Source organism: Cryptomeria japonica, unplaced genomic scaffold (assembly GCF_030272615.1).
Source record: "Cryptomeria japonica unplaced genomic scaffold, Sugi_1.0 HiC_scaffold_98, whole genome shotgun sequence".
Taxonomy (NCBI): domain Eukaryota; kingdom Viridiplantae; phylum Streptophyta; class Pinopsida; order Cupressales; family Cupressaceae; genus Cryptomeria; species Cryptomeria japonica.
This window is the reverse complement of record NW_026728920.1, coordinates 337,572-347,500: the sequence shown is the minus strand read 5'-3', so window position 1 is coordinate 347,500 and position 9,929 is coordinate 337,572.

The window sequence follows — 9,929 nt, the reverse complement described above, 5'->3', positions numbered from 1 at the left end:
TCGGGCGCGCTTGGGGCGACTACCAGTGCCAACCCCTTATCCCGCGACGCGTCCGACAAAGAGAACGTTCCAAGGCGGCAGAGGAGGTTACCAGCCGAAGGATGCAGTAGCAATAACAGGTATAGTTCCGCGGCGGCCGAGAAGACTCACCGCATAGGAATCGGGATGCGAGGCGAGGGATGCGGCGGGAAGGCCCCGACGGCTAAACGGAAGAGGCTGCAGGGCCGCCTCGGAATGGTCCAAGCATCGGACGCGATTGGGACGACTACCAGTGCCAACCCCTTATCCCGCGATGCGTCCGATACACAGATAGTTCCAAGGCGGCCGAGGAGCCTCACCGCATATCAATCGGGGTGCGAGGCGAGGGATGGGGCGGGAAGGCCCCAACGGCTAGACGGAAGAGGCTTCAGGGCCACCTCGGAATGCTCCAAGCATCGGACGCGCTTGGGGCGACTACCAGTGCCAACCCCTTATCCCGCGATGCGTCCGATACACAGATGGTTCCAAGGCGGCCGAGGAGCCTCACCGCATAGCAATCGGGGGTGCGAGGCGAGGGATGGGGCGGGAAGGCCCCAACGGCTAGACGGAAGAGGCTTCAGGGCCGCCTCGGAATGGTCCAAGCATCGGACGCGCTTGGGGCGACTACCAGTGACAACCCCTCATCCCGCGATGCGTCCGATACGAAGATGGTTCCAAGGCGGCCGAGGAGCCTCACCGCATAGCAATCGGGGTGCGAGGTGGGGAATGCGGCGAGATGGCCCCAACGGCTAGACGGAAGAGGCCACAGGGCCGCGTCGGAATAGTCCAAGCATCGGACGCGCTTGGGGCGACTACCAGTGACAACCCCTTATCCCGCGATGCGTCCGATACGAAGATAGTTCCAAGGCGGCCGAGGAGCCTCACCGCATAGCAATCCGGGTGCGAGGTGGGGGATGCGGCGAGATGGCCCCAACGGCTAGACGGAAGAGGCTGCAGGGCCGCCTCGGAATAGTCCAAGCATCGGACGCGCTTGGGGCGACTACCAGTGACAACCCCTTATCCCGCGATGCTTCCGATACGAAGACAGTTCCAAGGCGGCCGAGGAGCCTCACCGCATAGCAATGGGGGTGCGAGGTGAGGGATGCGGCGAGATGGCCCCAACGGCTAGACGGAAGAGGCCACAGGGCCGCCTCGGAATAGTCCAAGCATCGGACGCGCTTGGGGCGACTACCAGTGACAACCCCTTATCCCGCGATGCATCCGATACGAAGATAGTTCCCAGGCGGCCGAGGAGCCTCACCGCATAGCAATCGGGGTGCGAGGCGAGGGATGCGGCGAGATGGCCCCAAAGGGTAGACGGAAGAGGCTGCGGGGCCGCCTCGGAATAGTCCAAGCATCGAACGCGCTTGGGGCGACTACCACTGCCAACCCCTTATCCCGCGATGCGTCCGATACACAGATAGTTCCGAGGCGGCCGAGGAGCTGGGGGATGCGGCGAGATGGCCCCAACGGCTAGACGGAAGAGGCTGCAGGGCCGCCTCGGAATAGTCCAAGCATCGGACGCGCTTGGGGCGACTACCAGTGACAACCCCTTATCCCGCGATGCGTCCGATACACAGATAGTTCCGAGGCGGCCAAGGAGCCTCACCGCATAGCAATCGTGGTGCGAGGTGGGGGATGCAGCGAGATGGCCCCAACGGCTAGACGGAAGAGGCTGCAGGGCCGCCTCGGAATGGTCCAAGCATCGGACGCGCTTGGGGCGACTACCACTGCCAACCCCTTATCCCGCGATGCGTCCGATACACAGATAGTTCCAAGGCGGCCGAGGAGCCTCACCGAATAGCAATCGGGGTGCGAGGCGAGGGATGCGGCGAGAAAGCCCCAACGGCTAGAGGGAAGAGGCTTCAGGTCCGCCTCGGAATGGTCCAAGCATCGGACGCGCTTGGGGCGACTACCAGTGACAACCCCTTATCCCGCGACGCGTCCGATACACAGATAGTTCCAAGGCGGCCGAGGAGCCTCACCGCATAGCAATCGGGGTGCGAGGCGAGGGATGCGGCGAGAAGGACCCAACGGCTAGACGGAAGAGGCTTCAGGGCCGCCTCGGAATGGTCCAAGCATCGGACGCGCTTGGGGCGACTACCAGTGACAACCCCTTATCCCGCGACGCGTCCGATACACAGATAGTTCCAAGGCGGCCGAGGAGCCTCACCGCATAGCAATCGGGGTGCGAGGCGAGGGATGCGGCGAGAAGGACCCAACGGCTAGACGGAAGAGGCTTCAGGTCCGCCTCGGAATGGTCCAAGCATCGGACGCGCTTGGGGCGACTACCAGTGACAACCCCTTATCCCGCGACGCGTCCGATACACAGATAGTTCCAAGGCGGCCGAGGAGCCTCACCGCATAGCAATCGGGGTGCGAGGCGAGGGATGCGGCGAGAAGGACCCAACGGCTAGACGGAAGAGGCTTCAGGGCCGCCTCGGAATGGTCCAAGCATCGGACGCGCTTGGGGCGACTACCAGTGACAACCCCTTATCCCGCGATGCGTCCGATACACAGATAGTTCCAAGGCGGCCGAGGAGCCTCACCGCATAGCAATCGGGGTGCGAGGCGAGGGATGCGGCGAGAAGGACCCAACGGCTAGACGGAAGAGGCTTCAGGGCCGCCTCGGAATGGTCCAAGCATCGGACGCGCTTGGGGCGACTACCAGTGACAACCCCTTATCCCGCGACGCGTCCGATACACAGATAGTTCCAAGGCGGCCGAGGAGCCTCACCGCATAGCAATCGGGGTGCGAGGCGAGGGATGCGGCAAGAAGGACCCAACGGCTAGACGGAAGAGGCTTCAGGGCCGCCTCGGAATGGTCCAAGCATCGGACGCGCTTGGGGCGACTACCAGTGACAACCCCTTATCCCGCGACGCGTCCGATACACAGATAGTTCCAAGGCGGCCGAGGAGCCTCACCGCATAGCAATCGGGGTGCGAGGCGAGGGATGCGGCGAGAAGGACCCAACGGCTAGACGGAAGAGGCTTCAGGTCCGCCTCGGAATGGTCCAAGCATCGGACGCGCTTGGGGCGACTACCAGTGACAACCCCTTATCCCGCGACGCGTCCGATACACAGATAGTTCCAAGGCGGCCGAGGAGCCTCACCGCATAGCAATCGGGGTGCGAGGCGAGGGATGCGGCGAGAAGGACCCAACGGCTAGACGGAAGAGGCTTCAGGGCCGCCTCGGAATGGTCCAAGCATCGGACGCGCTTGGGGCGACTACCAGTGACAACCCCTTATCCCGCGACGCGTCCGATACACAGATAGTTCCAAGGCGGCCGAGGAGCCTCACCGCATAGCAATCGGGGTGCGAGGCGAGGGATGCGGCGAGAAGGACCCAACGGCTAGACGGAAGAGGCTTCAGGGCCGCCTCGGAATGGTCCAAGCATCGGACGCGCTTGGGGCGACTACCAGTGACAACCCCTTATCCCGCGATGCGTCCGATACACAGATAGTTCCAAGGCGGCCGAGGAGCCTCACCGCATAGCAATCGGGGTGCGAGGCGAGGGATGCGGCGAGAAGGACCCAACGGCTAGACGGAAGAGGCTTCAGGGCCGCCTCGGAATGGTCCAAGCATCGGACGCGCTTGGGGCGACTACCAGTGACAACCCCTTATCCCGCGACGCGTCCGATACACAGATAGTTCCAAGGCGGCCGAGGAGCCTCACCGCATAGCAATCGGGGTGCGAGGCGAGGGATGCGGCGAGAAGGACCCAACGGCTAGACGGAAGAGGCTTCAGGGCCGCCTCGGAATGGTCCAAGCATCGGACGCGCTTGGGGCGACTACCAGTGACAACCCCTTATCCCGCGACGCGTCCGATACACAGATAGTTCCAAGGCGGCCGAGGAGCCTCACCGCATAGCAATCGGGGTGCGAGGCGAGGGATGCGGCGAGAAGGACCCAACGGCTAGAGGGAAGAGGCTTCAGGTCCGCCTCGGAATGGTCCAAGCATCGGACGCGCTTGGGGCGACTACCAGTGACAACCCCTTATCCCGCGACGCGTCCGATACACAGATAGTTCCAAGGCGGCCGAGGAGCCTCACCGCATAGCAATCGGGGTGCGAGGCGAGGGATGCGGCGAGAAGGACCCAACGGCTAGACGGAAGAGGCTTCAGGGCCGCCTGGGAATGGTCCATGCATCGCACGCGCTTGGGGCGACTACCAGTGACAACCCCTTATCCCGCGACGCGTCCGATACACAGATAGTTCCAAGGCGGCCGAGGAGCCTCACCGCATAGCAATCGGGGTGCGAGGCGAGGGATGCGGCGAGAAGGACCCAACGGCTAGACGGAAGAGGCTTCAGGGCCGCCTCGGAATGGTCCAAGCATCGGACGCGCTTGGGGCGACTACCAGTGACAACCCCTTATCCCGCGACGCGTCCGATACACAGATAGTTCCAAGGCGGCCGAGGAGCCTCACCGCATAGCAATCGGGGTGCGAGTCGAGGGATGCGGCGAGAAGGACCCAACGGCTAGACGGAAGAGGCTTCAGGGCCGCCTCGGAATGGTCCAAGCATCGGACGCGCTTGGGGCGACTACCAGTGACAACCCCTTATCCCGCGATGCGTCTGATACACAGATAGTTCCAAGGCGGCCGAGGAGCCTCACCGCATAGCAATCGGGGTGCGAGGCAAGGGATGCGGCGAGAAGGACCCAACGGCTAGACGGAAGAGGCTTCAGGGCCGCCTCGGAATGGTCCAAGCATCGGACGCGCTTGGGGCGACTACCGTTGCCAACCCCTTATCCCGCGATGCGTCTGATACACAGATAGTTCCGAGGCGGCCGAGGAGCCTCACCGCATAGCAATCGGGTTGCGAGGCAGATTATTGGGAAGGGAACCCCCTGGGATGCGGCTCAAGCAGTGCCCAAAGGGACTGGAATGCGGAATCACATCGAGAGACCCAAATGCTATACGAGGGCTCAAATCGAATTATCGATTTGGCCACGACATGGACGCATCGGAACGACTACCTTTGCCGAACCACTCGCAATTGCATCCATACCGAAACCAATAGACATTTCCGTTAGAGCCCTCGCATAGCATTCGGGAATCTCGCATGCCCCTCTAAATCGACCAATGCTGGCGCTCAACGAAAATCCGAGCGCTACCACCGTTCGAGCGCCAGCATTGGTCGAGTTAGAGGGGCACGGGGGAGAATGCTCCAGTCAACACCTCCCCTATATAAGTTATTTGTCCGATTCTCGCACAACCGTAGTCTGCCTCGTCGAATCAAACAACGGTCCCAGATTCCGACTTCCGTTCCGTAGAGACCCAAAAGCTAGATGGAGGCTCGCAAGAAAGAGAGTCGGCGCATAGCAATCGGGTTTCTCGAACGTTTAGGGACCGAGCTCACTTGCGGATAGGGCAAAATCCGCCAAGCAACCCAAAAGCTAGACGGGGGCTCGAATCGAATCGCCTAGGCGGCCACAACAACGACGTGTTGGATCGACTACCAGTGCCAAACCATTCAGCAAGACTAGTCTGTGTCGAGGCCGGATAGAGATTCTCAGAGAGCGCCCGTATAGCATTTAGGAGACCTGCCGCGTCCCTCACACTCGACAAATGGTGGTGCACGTTTATAAATCCGAGCGATCCCAACCCTTTCAAGCACCAACATCGGTCGAGATAGAGGGGCACGGAGGGGGCTGCGTGAGACAACACAGTCCCCTATATAAGTTATTTGTCCGATTCTCACACATCCGAAGAATGGTCATCAAATCGGACAACAGCCCAAACTTCCGACTTCCGTCCCAGAAAGCCCAAGAGCTATCTAAAACGTTCATGGCCGGAACTCGATCGCGGCTATACCAGTCCGCCAAGCAACCCAAAAGCTAGACTGGAGCTCTAGTCGAATCACCTCTGTGGCCATTGCAAGGACGTGTTGGAGCGACTACCATTGCCGAACCATTCCGCAGGTCGAGTCCATACCAAGGCCGCATAGAGATTCACGATGAGCTCCTGCATAGCAATCAGGAGACTTGCCGTGTCCATCACAATCGATAAATCCTGGTGCAAGATTTTTGCATCCGAGCGCTCCAACCAGTCGAGCACCAGCATCAATCGACATAAACGGGCACGGGGGGAGGATGCTCGAGAACACTACCTCCCCTATATAAGTTATTTGTCCGATTCTCAAGCAGCCGAAGTCTGGTCATCGAATCGGGTCAAAGACCACAACTTCCGACTTTACCCACAATGCAAGTCATCGAATCGAACATCGGCCCCCGAGTCGGACTCCATGCGTATGTCAGGTCATCGGACCCAAATTCCGCCTTCCTGCGCATGGCGGGCCATCAATATCAACTCGGTCATCGGACCCAAACTCCGCCTTTCTGCGCATGGCACGCCTTCAAATCGGTCATCGGACCCAAATTCCGCCTTCCTGTGCATGGCGGGCCATCAACATCAACTCGGTCATCGGACCCAAATTCCGCCTTTCTGCGCATGGCACGCCATCAACTCGGTCATCGGACCCAAATTCCGCCTTCCTGCGCATGGCAGGTCATCGGACACAAATTCAGACCTCGCCAATATGCCTACGTATCGAATCGGTCATCGGACCCAACTTCCGACTTCATCCATACTGTAGGGTCTTTGAGGTTGGCGCGGTGCGCTCAACCCGGGGAGTCGACCCATCGAAGCATACACCTCCCCTATATAAGCTATTTGTCCGATTCCCACACCTGTGTAGTTTGCACCTCTGACCAGGACATCGACCCCAACTTCCGAACTCGACTGCAACGACGGCACCAGCGCCTTGGTGCGCACCTTGCGACGCACAGTCCCAACATTCGCCTTCCTGCACATGGCAGGTCATCGGACCCAAATTCCGACCTCGCGAGTATGCCTACATATCGAATCGGTCATCGGACACAACTTCCGACTTCATCCATACCGTAGGGTCTTTGAGGTTGGCGCGGTGCGCTCAACCCGGGGAGTCGACCCAACGAAGCATACACCTCCCCTATATAAGCTATTTGTCCGATTCCCACACCTGTGTAGTTTGCACCTCCGATCAGGACATCGACCCCAACTTCCGAACTCGCCTGCAACGACCGAACCAGCGCCTTGGTGCGCACCTTGCAACGCACAGTGCCAACATTCGCCTTCCTGCACATGGCAGGTCATCGGACCCAAATTCCGACCTCGCGAGTATGCCTACATATCGAATCGGTCATCGGACCCAACTTCCGACTTCATCCATACCGTAGGGTCTTTGAGGTTGGCGCGGTGCGCTCAACCCGGGGAGTCGACCCAACGAAGCATACACCTCCCCTATATAAGCTATTTGTCCGATTCCCACACCTGTGTAGCTTGCACCTCCGATCAGGACATCGACCCCAACTTCCGAACTCGACTAAAAAGACCGCACCAGCACCTTGGTGTGCACCTTGCAACGCACAGTGCCAACATTCGCCTTCCTGCACATGGCAGGTCATCGGACCCAAATTCCGACCTCATGAGCATACCTACTAATCGAATCGGTCATCGGACCCAACTTCCGACTTCATCCATACCGTAGGGTCTTTGAGGTTGGCGCGGTGCGCTCAACCTGGGGAGTCGACCCATCGAAGCATACACCTCCCCTATATAAGCTATTTGTCCGATTCCGACACCTGTGTAGTTTGCACCTCCGCTCAGGACATCGACCCCAACTTCCGAACTCGCCTGCAACGACCGAACCAGCGCCTTGGTGCGCACCAAAAGTGCGCACTTTTGGAGGGCACTTTTGTGCGCTCCAAAGGTGCGCACTTTTGGAGGGCACTTTTGTGCGCTCCAAAGGTGCGCACTTTTGGAGGGCACTTTTTGGAGGGCACTTTTGTGCGCTCCAAAGGTGCGCACTTTTGGAGGGCACTTTTTGGAGGGCACTTTTCTGCGCTCCAAAGGTGCGCACTTTTGGAGGGCACTTTTTGGAGGGCACTTTTCTGCGCTCCAAAGGTGCGCACTTTTGGAGGGCACTTTTTGGAGGGCACTTTTCTGCGCTCCAAAGGTGCGCACTTTTGGAGGGCACTTTTTGGAGGGCACTTTTCTGCGCTCCAAAGGTGCGCACTTTTGGAGGGCACTTTTGTGCACTCCAAAGGTGCACACTTTTGGAGGGCACTTTTTGGAGGGCACTTTTCTGCACTCCAAAGGTGCGCACTTTTGGAGGGCACTTTTTGGAGGGCACTTTTGTGCGCTCCAAAGGTGCGCACTTTTGGAGGGCACTTTTTGGAGGGCACTTTTGTGCGCTCCAAAGGTGCGCACTTTTGGAGGGCACTTTTGTGCACTCCAAAGGTGCGCACTTTTGGAGGGCACTTTTCCTGCGCTCCAAAGGTGCACACCTAGGTGAGCACCTTCGACCACACCTTGTAGCACACCAAACTCTGACTTTCGACTTCATCCGCAATGCAGGGTCTTTGAGGTTGGCGCAATGCGCACAACCAGGGGAGTCGACCCATCAAACCCAACACCTCCCCTATATAAGCTATTTGTCTGATTCTCATACATGCGTAGCCTGCAGGAGCAATTAGGACATCGACCCCAACTTTCGGCTTCTAAACGAAAACAAGGTCTTTGAGGTTGGTGTAATGCGAACAACTAGGGGAGTCAACCCATCAAACCCAACACCTCCCCTATATAAGCTATTTGTCTGATTCTCATACATGTGTAGTCTACAGGAGCAATTAGGACATCGACCCCAACTTTTGACTTCTTAACGAAAACAAGGTCTTTGAGGTTGACGTAATGCGCACAACCAGGGGAGTCGACCCATCAAACCCAACACCTCCCCTATATAAGCTATTTGTCCGATTCTCATACATGTGTAGCCTACAGGAGCCATTAGGACATTGACCCCAACTTTTGACTTCTTAACGAAAACAAGGTCTTTGAGGTTGGCGTAATGCGCACAACCAAGGGAGTTGACCCATCAAACCCAACACCTCCCCTATATAAGCTATTTGTCTGATTCTCATACATGTGTAGCCTGCAACAACGATTAGGACATCCACCCCAACTTCTGAATTCGTCTGCGTTGACCGCACCAAAGGTGCACGCCTTGGTGCTCACCAAAATCCGACTTCCGACTTCTTCTGCTATGCGGGGTCTTTGAGGTTGGCGCAGTGCGCACAACCAGGGGAGTCAACCCACCGAATGCAACACCTCCCCTATATAAGCTATTTGTCTGATTCTCATACATGCGTAGACTGCAGCAATGATTAGGACATCCACCCCAACTTTTGACTTCTTAAACAAGACAGGGTCTTTGAAGTTGGTGCAGTGCACACAACCAGGGGAGTCGACCCATCAAACGCAACACCTCCCCTATATAAAGCTATTTGTCCGATTCTCATACGTGTAGTCTGCAGCAGCGATTAGGACATCGACCCCAACTTCCGAATTCGTTTGCATTGACCGCACCAAAGGTGCACGCCTTGGTGTGCACCTTGGAGTGCACTTTGGTGCTCACCTCGGTGCACACTTTGGTGTGCACCTCGGTGTGCACCAAAGGTGCGCACCTTGGAGCGCACCAAAGGTGTACACTTTGGAGCGCACCACATAGGGTCTTTGAGAGGTTGGCGCAGTGCGCACACCAAGGTGGGTGTTGAGGTGCGTGCCGAGGTGGGTGGGTGCTAGGGTGCGCTCCATGGTGGGTGCCAGGGTGGGTGCGTGCTAGGGTGGATTCCAAAGAGGGTCATAGGGTGGGTGCCAAGGTGGGTTGGTGATATAGTGGGTTCAAAGGTGGGTACTAGGGTGGGTTCCAAGGTGGGTCACAAGTTGGGTGCCAGGATGCGTGGGTGTTAGGTTGGGTGCCAAGGTGGGCTCCTGCGTGGGTGGGTGCTAGGGTGGGTTTCAAGGTGGACGCGAGGGCGGGTGCCAAGGTGGGTAACAAGTTGGGTGTTAGGATGGGTGAGTGCTAGAG